Genomic DNA, 13666 nt, shown 5'->3' on the forward strand with positions numbered 1-13666 from the left:
CCAATATTTATCCCTCACTCAACATCATAAAAACAGATTATCTGGTCATTATCACAGTGCTGTTTGTGGGAGCTTGTGAAGGGATGATTACTAGTCCTAGCCCTTTTTGGGCTACCCCAGATCAGGCGTATTCCCCAGACGTTCACCTTAAACTAAAGTTAGAGATAGCCGAATTCTATAAGATGCTTAATTGGGTCTAAAGGTCCAGACTATCTCTCCCTAAAGGAAAGGAATGACCTGAAGATATTACCGTCCTCCAGATAGCACTTTTAATAAGTTTAACTAGACTGTAACCTTCCGGATATTGTGAGGGTCCGGAATACTCCCCCAGAATTCTGCAACTCCTTACAAAAGAGTGTACAGAAATTGAGTTCGCGAGTTTGATACAGAAATACTACTTGAGACGATTCTAAAAATATATAGATTTATTTAAGAGCCGACATACAGTTAACAGCTGTTGAGTCAATCGCAACTTTAACAGTTCAAAATACAAATAGCTTGCATTTCTTATTCTCAGAGATCCTTATTCTCAAATCTTAACTTTGTACATTTTTACATTTCTATTATTCTTAATCCAGAATATCCACCAAAATCAAATTAAAGGTATCTTTTTGATCCCCGAGACTCAAAGAATTAAAAACTTACAGAGCATGCCTCTGAAGTTGAGAATCGCTTGCCCTTTCCAGCGACTTCTGACTTTCCATCTGAAAAGCTCTATTTTTATACCTTTTTTTTAGTGGTTTAGCCTTTGAAGTTTTCTGCTGATGTAAGCTAATTATCTCTAGTCATCTTCTGTTGAATTCTTTCTAGTCTTACTGTCAATTCAACTGTTAGCTTGCAGACTTCTGTCTGTCGTTTAGGTGTTTCAAAATGTATCATAAAATGGCTACAACAGATTTATCTCTGATGTCATTTTTATCGAAGGGCTTCCATTCAATTCTAAATCACCTCTGCTGTTCGAAAGCAGACGTCGCGTCTACTAACTATTCCATTTTCAATACAAAAACCATGTGATTGGTGTCATCTATTGATGTAATATTTTCAAAGTGTTCTGTTGGTATCTTTTACAACATGTAAATCAAAACCACTGGAGGGAGTGCAGCGAAGATTCACCAGGCTGATACCTGGGATGGCAGGAATGACGTATGAGGAGAGATTGTGTCGATTGGGCTTATACTCACTGGAGTTTAGAAGATTGAGAGGGGATCTCATTGAAACCTATAAAATTCTGTCAGGCCTGGACAGACTAGATGTTGGAAGGATGTTCCCGATGGTCGGGGAGTCCAGAACCAGGGGTCATAGTCTAAGGATAAGGGGTAGGACATTTAGGACTGAAATGGAGGAATTTCTTCACCCAGAGAGTGATGAACCTGTGGAACTCTCTGCCACAGAGGACAGTGGAGGCCAGTTCATTAAATATATTCAAGAAAGAGTTGGATATATTTCTTGAGGCTAAAGGGATCAAGGGATATGGGGAGAAGGCAGGGACAGGGTACTGAATTTGAATGATCAGCCATGATCTCATTGAATGGCGGAGCAGGCTCGAAGGGCTGAATGGCCTACTCCTGCTCCTATCTTCTATGTTTCTATGTTTCAACCAGGGTGTTTGTTTTCCTAGCCATCTTAGTTGGTTATATTACTGACTTATGTTTCCTGGCTTTCATTTGATGTTACTTTTATCAAAGGCACATGTTTTTTTAATATTCTGTGTTTCTGTTCAAAGTGTTAGTTTTTAACACTTTACTTGGGCATTTCTATTGTGTTGGTTCCAAACTGCAGACATTCTGGAAGCACCAATGGTTTGCTTCAATAGGACCATTGTCTCAGTATTAACAATTAATTCCCATTTCAAAAGCTTGTGTGGTGTTTACAACTTTTGTGTTAACATTTCATTTTATCTCAGAAGCCTGTATTGACACAGCCTGTGTCGCCGAGGCTTTCCAGACTTTTAAACCCAGTATGTCATGTATTAATAAAGTCAAAATTCCATTCATAGGATGGTGTCTCTCTTGGAATATGGCTATTTCCTTTACACTTGCTATGTGCAAATTGGCTGCCGTGTTTCCTACATTACAACAGTGACTACACTTCAAAAGTACTTCGTTGGCTGTAAAGTGCTTTGGGACCTCCAGTGGTCGTGAAGGCACTATATAAATGCAAGTCTTTTTTTTGAAAAAAGTTCATCCAGGCTATTCCTTTTCTTCTTAGGCAGTCCCTCGGAACCGAGGATGACTTGCTTCCAAACTAAAAATGAGTTCTCCAGTGACTGATGAGTCCAATGCGGGACCTACAGTCTCTGTCACAGGTGGGGCAGACAGAGGTTGTAGTGGCGGGTGGGTGGGGTGCTTGGGTTGACGTGCGCTCCTTCTGCTGTTTGCGCTTGGCTTCCGCTTGCTCCCGGCGAAGAAACTCGAGGTGTTCGGCGCTTTCCCGGCTGCTTCTCCTCTACTTTGTACGGTCTTGGGCCAGCGATTCCCAGGTGTCGGTGGGGATGTTGCACTTTTTCAAGGAGGCTTTGAGGGTGTCCTTGAAGTGTTTCCTCTGCCCACCTGAGGTTCTCTTGCTGTGTTGGAGCTCCGAGTAGAGCGCTTGTTTTGGGAGTCTCGTATCGGGCATGCGGACGATGTGGCCCATCCATCGGAGCTGATGGAGCGTGGTCAAAGCTTCGATGCTGGCCTGAGCGAGAACACTGACGTTTGTGCACCTATCCTGCCAATGGATTTACAGGATCTTGCAGAGGCAGCATTGGTGGTACCTATCCAGTGCTTTGAGGTGCCTGCTGTACATGGTCCATGTCTCTGAAGCATACAGGAGGGCGGGTATCACTACTGTTCTGTAAACCATGAGCTTGGTACTGCGTTTGAGGTCCTGGTTTTCAAACATGCTCTTCCTCAGGCGACCGAAGGCTGCACTGGCACACTGAAGGCGGTGTTGGACTTCGTCATCGACATCTGCCCCTGTTGACAATAGTCTCCCGAGGTATAGAAACATAGAAACATAGAAGATAGGAGCAGGAGTAGGCCATTTGGCCCTTCGAGCCTGCTCCACCATTCAACGAGATCATGGCTGATCATCCAAACCCTAGCACCCGGTCCCTACACCGACAGCCATCCCACCCAAGCCCTATCCCCGTAACCCTGTAACCCCACATATTTAATCCCCCCTAACACTAAGGGCCAATTTTTATCATGGCCAATCAACCTAACCCGCACATCTTTGGACTGTGGGAGGAAACCGGAGCACCCGGAGGAAACCCACGCAAACACGGGGAGAATGTGCAAACTCCACACAGACAGTCACCCGAGGCCGGATTTGAACCCGGGTCCCTGGCGCTGTGAGGCAACAGTGCTAACCACTATGCCACCGTGCTGCCCTTGGTCCACGTTGTCCAAGGCCTCGTCATCGATTTTGATAATCAGGGAGCAGTACTGTGTGGCGGGGACAGGTTGGTAGAGGACATTTGTCTTATGGATGTTTAGTGTAAGGCCCATGCCCTCGTACGCTTCGGTGAAGGAGTTGACGATGGTTTGGAGTTCGATCTCCGAGTGAGCGCAGACGCAAGCATCATCTGCATACTGTAATTCGACGACAGAGGATGGGACGACCTTGGATCTGGACTGGAGGCGACGGAGGTTGAACAGTTTCCCGTTTGTTCTGTAGATTAGCTCCACTCCAGCGGGGAGCTTACTGAGGGTGAGATGGAGTATTGCAGCAAGGAAGATCGAGAAGAGCGTTGGTGCGATGTGACAGCCGTGCTTGATCCCGGTCCATACGTGAATTGGGTCTATGCTGGATCCATTAGTCAGGATCACGGCTTGCATGTCATCATGAAGCAGGCGGAGGATGGTAACAAACTTTTGAGGGCAGCCGAATTTGAGGAGGACACTCCATAATCCCTCATGATTGATGGTGTCGAAGGCCTTTGTGAGGTCAAAGAAGACCATGTACAGCGATTGGTGCTGTTCCCTGCATTTCTCTTGTAGTTGTCGCGTGGTGAAGATCTCGTCCATTGTGCCCCTTAGTGGGCGGAATCCACATTGCGACTCTGAGAGGAGCTCGTCAGTGTAGTGTATGTACCCGTCTACCTTTAAGAGAACTATTGTATGTAACCGTCCACCTTTAAGAGAACTACTTTAGGTGTTGCACTACTTTGTTGGCTTCTGTATACTGTAATACCGACGGTGACCACACCGGTATATAAGTGTTGTGTCAGGAAGTATTGGGCAGATTCGCCCTGACCTTCGAATAGTAAAGTCCTGTTTTAAGTTACTCTTGGAGTCTGTGTATTAATTAACTAAACAACCCACAGACTTTACAGTGGCGACGAGTCCAATCGTACCCTGCGGCAACAATACTTCCGAAGCACTTAACGAGCGTCGAGAAGAGGCAACCGCCCTCGTCATTCTGCTGGGAGAAAACTCGAGTCTGCAGAGCTGGAAAGGAGGAAGAATTCAGAGACAAAGACTTCCATCAGCAACAGACACTGACTGTCCCTTCTGCCACGGTGAGGAGTGAGCCGATCAGCACGAGAAGCAAGGCGGCCATGGTGACTGTGAGTAAGGGAAAAGTAAAAAGAATAACCGGAGGATAAGGGCGGTGCACTCGACCACGGTCGAGGGGGAAAGGAGCCGGACAGAAGTCGGGCCCAGAGGCGCTGAGACTGGGGCAGCGTGGAGCAAGGAAGCCGCGGTACTAATAGGCTGGGGGACACAACGGCGTCGTGAGACAGCTAGACCGCGACCGGCGGGAAAAGCCAGGCAGCGACCGAAGCCACGAAGCGCTGCGACCGTGAGCGTAGGCGCGGGAAGAGATAAACTCAGCCGCAGCCGGGGAGGGAAGCACCGGACTGCGAGGCGGCTGGGAGAGGCGTTTGGGAGCCGAGCGAGCGGGAGAGGCAGAGCCGACCAAGGGAGACTGCGCGAGAGCCAGTCCAGCGGCTGAAACTGTTCTCCGTCAACGGGGTGTACCCAGCGCCGGTAGAGCCGAGCGAGCGGGAGAGGCAGAGCCGACCAAGGGAGACTGCGCGAGAGCCAGTCCAGCGGCTGAAACTGTTCTCCGTCAACGGGGTGCACCCAGCGCCGGTAGAGCCGAGAGAGCGGGAGAGAGACCGAGCCCGAGCAAGGGGAACTGAGCGAGAGCCAGCCCAGCGGCTGAACCTGTTCGCCGTCAGCGGGGTGTACCCAGCGCCGGTTGCCCTGCCGAGAAAAGGGAAAGCCCTGAAGCCGACGCGCAGGCTGTGAACCTGAAAGCCAGCGGCCGTCGCCTGTGGGGGAAAGTGTACCCCTCCCGCTAGGGAAGAAACGCGGGAAGCCGCCATTAGGCGGGGAAGAAGACAGAAGTGGGAAACCGCCATTGAAGTGGGCGGGGAGAGAAGATAAGCGCGGGAAACCGCCATCTTAGAGAAAAAAAAAATAAGTTAAAGAAATAATTCGGGGTGTTATCAGAAAGAGAGGAAGATGCCTAAGCGTGGTAACATCAACGATTTTAATTCCGAGGTAGAAGACTGGGCCACGTATGTGGAACGCATTGAGATCTATTGTGAGGCCAATAAAATAGAAGAAGATGACAAAGCTATAACCTTGCTAAACTCGATGGGCGCGAAGACATACGAGCTCTTGAAGCATCTACTAGCACCAGCTAAACCGGCGGGTCAGACTTTCGATGATATTGTGACTGTTCTGAAGGATCACTTGAACCCCACACCGTTGATGTTGGCGGAACGATTCAAATTCTATGCGAGAACGCAAAGGAAAGACGAAAGCAACGCAGAATACTTGGTCGAACTGTGTAGACTAGCGAAACACTGCCAGTTTGGAGGGAATCTGACAGAGGCGTTGTGAGACAAATTCGTGTGCGGAATGTCGAAGGAAGAAACACAAAAACGACTGCTCGAAGAGAACGATCTTACACTTGAGAAGGCTGTCCTTATTGCTGCATTGAACGAAGCCGCAGCGAAAGGAACGGCGGAAATGCAGCTAAAGGCAGCGGCACTCAGGGTGCAGCAAATTACTTCGGGTACAACGAAATGCTATCGTTGTGGGAAGACAACACACGACCAGAACCAATGCTGGTTTAAAAACCAGGAATGTAGGAAATGTGGCAAGCTCGGTCACATAGCTAAGGTATGCCGGTCAGGAAAGAAGACCAACAATAATGAGTCACCACAAAAGAGGTACAGGAAGGTACATGAGGTGACTAGGAAGAGTCCGGAAGACCAGAATTCGGACTCACACTCCAACTGCAAGGAACTGGATAGTCTGAGAATTCACAATGTGAGTAATGAAGCTGACCGACAAGCTATCTGGATCACACTACAGATTGCAAAAGTCCAAGTGAAAATGGAAGTGGACACCGGATCGGCGTTGACGGTCATGAATAAGCATGATTATAAAAAGTTATTCAAGCATATTCCCCTACGGGATACGGAACTAGTATTGAAGACATACACGGGGCACAAAGTATACCCCATCGGAAAGATAGAAGTCAAGGTGAGATACAAGGACAAAGAGCACCAAAGGATGGACCTGTATGTGTTGCCTGAGGGAGGTCCACCACTTCTGGGACGGGAGTGGATCAGGAAAATAAAGATAGACTGGCATTCACTAAACACCATGACGGTAGATTCCGGAAAGGAAGATGTCAAACCTGAACGGTTGTCCAGAATATTAGACGAAGCTAAAGAGGTATTCCAGCAAGGACTGGGAACACTGCGAGGAATTAAAGCAAAGGTTAAGATTGCAGAACATGCAAGCCCAAAATTTTTCAAAGCCAGATCGGTACCTTACGCGATACGACCTGCTGTGGAGGCAGAACTGGAAGAACTTGAACGATCAGGGGTACTGTCAAAAGTGGACTGGAGTGAGTGGGCCACGCCCATTGTTCCCGTCATGAAGTCTTCACCAAGTAACAAGCCAGGGGGACCGGGGAAGGTCAGCATCTGCGGAGACTTCAAGATCACAGTGAATCCGATGCTTCACACGGTACAATACCCGCTTCCGCGGATTGAAGATATCTTTGCTTCGTTGGCTGGAGGGAAACACTTCACCAAGATAGACCTGGCACAGGCATACTTACAAATGGAAGTCGAGGAAGAGTCGCGTCAGTACCTCACCATCAACACACACACAGGCTTGTATCGTTATAATAGACTGGTTTTTGGGGTAGCTTCGGCTCCAGCAATTTGGCAGAGGGCCATGGAGCAGGTATTACAAGGAATTCCAAGCACGCAGTGTTACTTAGACGATATCCTGATTACGGGAGAAGACGAGGAAGAACACCTCACAAATTTGAAACTGGTGCTCACTAGGTTGAAGGAATATGGCCTTCGAGTTAATCGCAAGAAATGTGAGTTCTTCCAAAAACGGATCTCGTACTGCGGTCATGTCATTGACCGAGAGGGGCTGCACAAGTCACCTGACAAGATAGAAGCTGTCGTGAAGGCCCCCGCTCCGGAAAACGTATCACAGTTAAGATCATTCTTGGGGTTGATTAATTATTATCACAAGTTTCTGCCGAATCTATCCACGGTGCTGCATCCGCTGAATGCTCTGTTGCGGAAAGAAGTACCATGGAAGTGGAGTGAGGAATGTAAAAAGGCCTTTCGCAGAAGCAAGGCATTGATTACCTCTGAAGAAGTGTTGGCTCATTTCAACCCAACGTTACCTCTTCATCTAGCTTGTGATACTTCCCCCTATGGAATTGGAGCAGTACTTTCACACAAGTTACCAAATGGCTCGGAAAGGCCAGTGGCATTCGCGTCCCGATCATTGACCTCCGCGGAGCGAAATTATGCTCAAATATATAGGGAGGCCCTCAGCCTTGTGTGGGGCGTAAAGAAATTCAATCATTATCTGCAGGGCAAGAAGTTCACATTACTGACAGACCACCAGCCGTTGGTGTCCATATTCAACCCTAACAAGGCCGTTTCCACCATGACAGCGCAAAGGTTACAGAGGTGGTCCGTGTTACTTGGGGCACACCAATATGACATCGAATACAAAAGGTCCAAACAGCATGGAAATGCTGATGGGTTATCGCGCTTGCCATTGCCGATAGTAGAAGAAGCGACTACAGTGGACCCGGTAGAGATGTTCCACTCATCCATAGTGGAATGTCTACCAGTAACAAATTCGATGATCGAAAACGAAACAAGAAATGACCCGACTCTCTCACGAGTCTATGATTTAACGGTGGAGGGATGGCCAGCACAGGGCGAACCAACGCTGCCAGCATTTTCGCAGAGAAAAGAACAGCTGTCAGTGTGTCGAGGAACCCTGATGTGTGGATCTAGAGTGGTGATTCCACCCAAACGTCAACAGAAGGTGTTAAAGGAGCTGCACGAGGGACATCTGGGTGGAGTGAAAATGAAGAACCTAGCAAGAGCGTTTGTGTGGTGGCCAGGCATTGATGGGGACATCGAAGAAATCACTAAGAGCTGTCTAGGATGCCAGAAGGTCCAAAACGCGCCACCACAGGCTCCTCTGCATCCATGGGAGTGGCCCTCATCTCCTTGGCAAAGGGTACACATCGACTTTGCTGGTCCATTTATGGACTCAATGTTTCTAATAGCGGTGGATGCACACTCCAAGTGGCCGGAGGTAATAAAGATGTCCACCACCACCACGGAAAAAACCATTACAGTGTTAAGGACCATGTTTGCTAGGAATGGGCTGCCGGAACAGATCTGTTCTGATAATGGACCGCAATTTGTGTCCGAAGAATTCAAGAAATTCTTAAAGAGCAATGGGGTTAAGCACTACACGTCAGCCCCATACCATCCCGCCTCCAATGGATTGGCTGAAAGGTTTGTCCAGACCTTCAAGAAGGCCATAAAGGCCATGGGTAATGAAGCCATTAACTTACAACATAAGGTGGATAGCTTCTTGTTGGCGTACAGGAATGCAACACATGCGGTCACAAATCAAACTCCCGCCATGATGTTTTTTAATAGACAACTAAGATGCCGGCTGGATTTGCTTAAGCCAAACGTCAGAAGGGACGTAGAGAATTGGCAATTCCAGGGCATGAATGAAAGGCCAACTAGATCTTTTCAGATAGGTCAACAAGTTTTGGCCCGGGACTACCGTACCGAGAAATGGCAGCCTGGAACTATTGGAAAAAGGCTAGGGCCGTTGATGTATATGGTGGACATTGGGGACAGTATAATAAGGTGCCATGTTGACCAGATCATAGGGTCAGCCACAAATGGCCAACCTACTCCACCACGGTGCACGGTTAATGTTGAGACAGAGATACCCAGAACACCTACCTCCGATCTGGTAATACTGGAATCAGATGAACCTGACACTGTCCTTCAAGCCGAATCGACCTTGCCAGAAGCACCTACTACCCCGCCGGAAGTTACGACACCACCGAGGCGTTATCCGGACAGAGTCCGGAAACCTCCAGAGAGACTGAATCTGTGAACTGTCTTGCATAAAGTTGTATATATGTTATAATGTATGTTTAATGGGGAATCAGTATGTTGTAAGCTAAAAAGGGAGGATTGTAGTGTATGTACCCGTCTACCTTTAAGAGAACTATTGTATGTAACCGTCCACCTTTAAGAGAACTACTTTAGGTGTTGCACTACTTTGTTGGCTTCTGTATACTGTAATACCGACGGTGACCACACCGGTATATAAGTGCTGTGTCAGGAAGTATTGGGTAGATTCGCCCTGACCTTCGAATAGTAAAGTCCTGTTTTAAGTTACTCTTGGAGTCTGTGTATTAATTAACTAAACAACCCACAGACTTTACAGTCAGCCACTGGGAGAAGGCGATTGAGGAGGATTCTTGCGATGACTTTCCCTGTGGCAGACAGCAGGGAGACACTTCTGTAATGATCACAATCGGACGTCACCTTTCTTGAAGATGGTCAGGTTTACAGTGTCTCTGAGATCCCCTGGCATGCTCTCCTCCTTCCAAATAAGAGAAATTAGTTAATGTATTCGCACCAATAGTGCTTCTCTGCCATGTTTTAGTGCCTCGGCGGGGATTCCATCTGCTCCTGAGGCCTTGTTGTTCTTCAGTTGTTGGATGGCCTTTTCAACCTCATGACGGGCTGGGGTTGTGCAGAGGTGGTGGCGGGTGGCATGCTGCGGGATGGAGTTGACGACACTCGCGTCGAAGACAGAGTCTCTGTTAAGGAGATCTTTAAAGTTCTCCTTCCAGTGGGCACTGACTGCCTCTCTGTCCTTGATGAGTACCTCTCCATTCTTGGCCCGCAGTGGGGTAGGACCTTGGGTGCTTGGGCCGTAGGTGGTCTTGACTGCGCTAAAGAATCCATGCACATCATGGTTGTCGGCTAGCTGCTGGATCTCCTGCGCTTTCTCCACCCACCATCTGTTCTTTAGGTCGCGAGTTTTTTGTTGGACCTCGGCCTTCAGGCATCTGTAGAGCTGCTTTCTTGTTCTCGAGGAGTAGGAGTATGTTTGTGTGTGTGTGCTAGGCCGATGTAGCAGAGCCTGGTCTCCAATCGTCTTGGATCCCCTTGCCATTGGACCAAGACCTTGCACTGTCAAGCCCGTGTGGTAGCTGGTGTGCAACGACCACCCCACGTTAAAAGAATTCACGCACAGGCATCTTCCACCCTTTAAAATGAAGTTTGGGACCTGGAACGTCCGGACCCTCATGGACAACCCCAACAGCGACAGACCGGAATGCCGTACTGCTATCGTTGCCCAGGAGCTCAGACATTTCAACATAGACATCGCCGCCCTAAGCGAGAACCGGTGGGCAGGGGAAGGCCAGCTCAAGGAGCAAGGTGGTGGTTACACCACCTTCTGGAAAGGCAAACTTGAAGAAGAACGCCGCCTCCATGGGGTAGGCTTCGCCATAAAAAATGAGCTGGTTGAACGTCTCAGAGACTCCCCTTGTGGAATAAACGAACGCCTCATCACTCTACGGCTCACCTAGCCTGGAACCAGCGTGCTATGGTCATCAGTGCGCATGCCCCAACACTGGAAGCCACAGGTGAAACCAAAGAGGAATTCTTCTCCAGCCTCGAACAATCCCTGTCCCGAGTCCCAACGGGTGACAAGCTGATCCTCCTTGGCGACTTCAACGCCAGAGTTGGAAAGGACACAGACCTCTGGGGAGGTGCGATCGGCAGAGAGGGGGTAGGGAAAGCCAACTCCAACGGTACCCTCCTCCTGATGAAATGCTTAAAACATGGCCTTGTCATAACCAACACCTTGTTCCGTCAGAGAGGCAAGTACAAGGCTTCATGGCAACATCCTCGCTCCAAGCACTGGCATTGACATTCCATATCCCTTCTACTCATTGAGTCAGAGGGGGAGAAATTCATTATAGCCCAGGAATGAGCGTTAACTTTAGAAAAGCTTGAGAATTAACGACAGACACTAATAATTCAGACTGTACGCAAAATTCAATCTCATTGCACAAAGCAAGGATTAGAGCGCTAAATCAAGCACTAATGGTCTAGCTCAGTGGCGTTAAACTCGAAGCGCTGACCAATATCAGGTGCAGTCTAATCACAAGTCAACATTGCCACAGGCTCTTTCCAGTTCTTAAAGGGGAGGTTCATTGATGCTGCAGAACCTCATTCTCAGCATTGCTGGCTGTGCAGCTGCCTCAGCAAGCACAAGCAGGCCAAGTAGAAGGAGCCGGACGACTCAAGAAGCTGCACTGATGGAACACCCACATCCCAGGGACAGAGCCTGCAGATTCAGTGATGAGGCATTGGTCTTCACTGTGGAGAGACAGAGGGCAGTGCTGTACCCAGCAAGTGGCAGGAGGCCCTCGCTGCATGTCTTCCACACCATGTGGAGGGAGGTAGCCCAGCACATCTTGGGCAGCACTGTGGTCCCCAGGATCTCCACACAGTGCAGGGAGAAATTTAATGACCTTACTTGGGTGGTCAGGGTGAGGTCAATGCTTCAACAAATGCTACATACCACCATCTGTGCCACAATCTTCACACAGTGCCCAAAGTACCACACCCCCAGCACTCGCCCACTAACAATCTCTACCTACCAACACTCTCACCCACATCTTACACCTTGCACACTGACAGCTATTCAACTATGGCAGGCACACCACTCAAACACATTGCTCCACACTCACTCGCACACTTTCCTTTCTCTTGCAGGCCAAGGTGGCGCACAACAGGAGGGTGCAGGCGCGCACAAGTGGGGGACAAGCCAACACCCACCCACTGTCTGAGCTGGAGACTCGAGTGCTGAAGATTATTGGACCTCAGGTGGTGGGCGCCATGGCCATCAGTGAAGTTGGCCCCCTTGGGGACAACAATGGTATGTTCATCCCTACTCTTTCTTCTCGCATCCCACTTCCCCCTCACCCCACAAGCGTTTCACGCTTTCCAGCTAATCATGCTGTCTCCATGCATTTCTCCCTTCCTGCCCCCCTCCCCTCACCTTAACCCGAATCTTGTGCCTTTATGCTTTCAGATAATGAGCAAGCACCTGAGCAGCATGTCCCTGAGGGCACCATAGAGAGCGAGGCGGGAGAAGAGGAGGAGGAAGAAGACACCGCGTCACTGCATGTCTCACCTGCAGACACCAGCTTAGATACTGGCACTATGTGTCCTTTAGAGGCTAGTATAGTAGCAGGATCTGCACAGCATGATGCACTGGGGACGAGTGGGCTGCAGCAAGGCCAGGGAGAAAGGGTAGCTCGGGGGCCAGCTCTCTGCAGGGTGAGTTTGTGCGCGAGTTCTGCTGCACAGGACTCAGATGAGGACCTCGATGGGGAGGCGTTTAGAAGAAGGGTGATAGCATGCACACGGAGATAATAGGTACAATGGCAAAGGTGCCCGAGATTCTCTTGGCAATGGTAAGAAGCGTGGAGGAGTCTGACTCCAACATTGCACAGAGCTCTGCGCACACCACGGAGCCCATCATTTCCAGTTTGCAAAGGATGGTAGACTCCCAGAAAGACCGTGGCGACCCAGACCTGATGCCGCGTGTGATGGACGATCTGGCAGCTTCGGTTGCAGCACAGGTGGAAGCGATACAACGTCTTAGTGCTGTATTGCAGTCTATGCTTGCTGGCATCCAATCTCAGACTGCTCTCATGCAGTCTCAGCTTGATGCCATGCAAGCTCTGACTGCTGCCATCATGGCTGGGTCTACCACCGTCGACCGGGACTTTCATGGTGTCGCAGCAGGCCAGCAATATGTGCTCCAACAGATTGCTAGGGATGCTGAGGTGCTGCCCCGGGGAGTGGCAGTGGATCAGTGGAGCAGGATGACAGCATTCCTGCCATTGCCCTTGCCGCTGCCTGTCATCCAGCCAGCCCAGACTGCTGCCGCCCATGCTGAGGTGGTACTGTCTACAGCCATCCCTTCCAGGCCCAAAGCTGGTCGAGAGCGTCCTGTAAGGCCATCTGAAGTCTCCCCTCACAGACACTCAGCAGCCTTCCACCAGCCATGCTGCAGCAACAGGGAGCTTCTAATAGGAGCACTAGAGTAGGCAAAGGCACAGTAACAAGATTGCACAAGGGTTAACATTTTTGGTGTAAATATGTGTTCACTGATTATTGATAAATTTATTCATTCAGTTTGGATTATTTTGTGGTGTCTGTCATTTCAGCTTAAGGCTATGATATGGCCTACGACAGGGATGGAATGATGGGGATGTGGTGAGCAACGGGGATCTGGGGTTTCATTTATCCGAACCGCTG

The 13666-nt window shown here is 49.2% G+C and overlaps 1 protein-coding gene across 1 annotated transcript in view; it reads left to right on the forward strand.

Annotated features, from left to right (window-relative positions):
- tppp (tubulin polymerization promoting protein) overlaps positions 1-13666 on the forward strand; it is a 78804-nt gene that overhangs the window by 4360 nt on the left and 60778 nt on the right. The window lies entirely within an intron of this gene.

This window comes from Somniosus microcephalus, chromosome 5 (assembly GCF_052327205.1).
Source record: "Somniosus microcephalus isolate GS21.2 chromosome 5, FLI_Smic_1.0, whole genome shotgun sequence".
Classification (NCBI taxonomy): domain Eukaryota; kingdom Metazoa; phylum Chordata; class Chondrichthyes; order Squaliformes; family Somniosidae; genus Somniosus; species Somniosus microcephalus.